The sequence below is a fragment of the Rutidosis leptorrhynchoides genome, chromosome 3, assembly GCF_046630445.1.
Source record: "Rutidosis leptorrhynchoides isolate AG116_Rl617_1_P2 chromosome 3, CSIRO_AGI_Rlap_v1, whole genome shotgun sequence".
Classification (NCBI taxonomy): Eukaryota; Viridiplantae; Streptophyta; class Magnoliopsida; order Asterales; family Asteraceae; genus Rutidosis; species Rutidosis leptorrhynchoides.
This window is the reverse complement of record NC_092335.1, coordinates 636416971-636419307: the sequence shown is the minus strand read 5'-3', so window position 1 is coordinate 636419307 and position 2337 is coordinate 636416971. Positions and strand designations below refer to the sequence as shown.

At 36.2% G+C, this 2337-nt stretch overlaps 1 non-coding gene across 1 annotated transcript; it reads left to right on the top strand.

The window, feature by feature from the left end:
- Nucleotides 1–1292: 1292 nt before the first annotated feature.
- LOC139903466 (small nucleolar RNA R71) lies at nucleotides 1293–1399 on the top strand. The gene has a single exon (XR_011778283.1). It is a non-coding gene; the product is annotated as a small nucleolar RNA R71 (small nucleolar RNA).
- The last annotated feature ends 938 nt before the right edge of the window (nucleotides 1400–2337 follow it).

Genomic DNA, 2337 nt, shown 5'->3' with positions numbered 1-2337 from the left:
ATGCTTCTATTGAACTAAGACTACCCAGAAAACATGGAATTGTGAAACTTCCTGGATCAGATAGTTTTTCTGGTATCTTATTCAACAGCACTGTAGAACAATTAGCATTCATAGTAACAGCCGAGAGTTCTTCCATTTTCTTTCTATTTGAGATCAGATCTTTCAGAAATTTAGCATATCTAGGCATTCCTGAAATTACATCAATGAAAGGAAGATTTACATTTATCTGTTTAAACATATCCAAGAATTTGGATTGCTCGGCTTCAAGTCTCTCTTTTTTCATTTTACTCGGGTAAGGAAGTGGTGGTTGGTATGGTTTAACATAAGGTTTAGCTTTAACTGTGTTATCTTCATTAACCTTTTCAACTACCGGTTCTTTTTCCTTATCTTGATCAGGTTGTGGTTCTTGTGGAGTAGGAATAGCTTCATCAGAAATTACAGGTATTTCAGGTGGTTTATGTGTAATACCACTTCTTGTGGTAATGACTTTAGCTGTTTCATTCCGGGGGTTAGCATTTGTATCACTAGGTAGACTTTCCGGTTTTCTTTCACCTATTAACCTTGCTAGGTTACTTACTTCTTGTTCCAGATTTTGAATAGAAGCTTGTTGATTTCTAAATGCTTGAGCATTTTGTTCATTGGTTTGTTTATGAGATGTGAAAAACTGTGTTTGAGATTCAACTAGCTTCGTGATCATATCTTCTAAATTCGGCTTTTTATCATCAGTTTGTGGTGGTTTGTTTTGGAAATTAGGTCTTTGCTGATTGTAAGTATTATTAGATACTTGTTGATTGCTAGGACCTTGTTGGTTGTTGTATGGAACATTTCGATTATAATTCTGGTTTTGATTGTAAATTGGTCTTGGCGGTTGATAATTATTCTGATAATTATTTCCAGGCCTTTGGTTTATGTATGAAACATTCTCTCTTTGTTCCATTGTTAGTTCAATACTGAGAAAATCTTTTGTCAAATGTGGTCCTCCACACTGCTCACAACTAATTCGTATTGAGTGGATATCTTTAGTCATCTTTTCCATTCGTCTCTCGACAGCATCTATCTTTGCAGAAATGGAATCTAAGTCATGGCTAGAATCGGCTCTAGCTGCTTTAGATGATCTAACGATATTTTTTTCTTGGTGCCACTCATGTGAGTGGGAAGCAGTGTTATCAATAATTTTATAAGCATCAGTTTCTATTTTCTTCATAATGGAACCACCAGCTGCTATGTCTATGTCTTTCCTTGTAGTGATGTTGCATCCTTGGTAGAATATTTGTACTATTTGACAAGTGTCTAAACCATGTTGCGGACATCCTCTTAATAACTTACCAAATCTTGTCCATGCCTCATATAGAGTTTCATTTGGCTTCTGTGTGAACATAATAATTTCTCCTTGAAGTCTCACGGCTTTAGATGCCGGAAAGAATTGTTTAAGAAAATTTTCAACTAAAACGTCCCATGTATCAATCGCCCCTTCAGGTAACGATTCCAATCAATCTTTGGCTTCTCCCTTTAAAGTCCAGGGAAATAACATGAGATATATCTGTTCATCCTCTACTTCTCTTATTTTAAATAGTGTGCAGATCCTATTAAAGGTACGAAGATGTTCATTTGGATCTTCCTTCGGTGCACCACTAAATTGGCATTGATTAGTCACCATGTGTAGAATTTGTCCTTTGATTTCATAATCTGGCGCATTAATGTCAGGTTGAGTAATTGCGTGACCTTGGCCAGTGCGTTTAGCTCTCATTCGGTCTTCCATACTTAAAGGTTCCAGATTCTCCATGATTGAATTTGTTGAATCTGAATCACTAGAGAATTCTGATTTAATGGTTCGTTCCTCAACAATCTCTGTTTGAATGATTGGTGGTTCCGGAGGAAAGATTAATGGTTCAGGATCTATGAATTGTCCCTGAATATTATCTGGATTCTCAATTGTGAGGTAGGGTTCAAAAAATGGATTATTGGAAATTTGAATTGGAGTACTTGGTCGACTGGATGACGATTCTAAAGAAAAATCAACGGCAACGATGTTTGCTAGATGTCTTGATCGAGTTACAGGTGGTGAACGTACAAAAGGTGGTGAACGTTTTGCTCGGTGCATTAACTGAATATCCTATTAGTTTTTTAAAAAGAAAGAAAAATTATATAAGTTATCAAATTAATAGACTTTTCTGATTTTGCCCACGTTTCGAATAGCCAAAAGATGCAGCAGAGGGGCAGGATTCGTTTGGTCTCAATATAATTGAGTACTGTTTGGCTCCAATAACCCGGTCCACGTACAAATCCAACTATTACTACGAACCAGAAAATTTTAATGTCTATCAATTTAACCGCTTA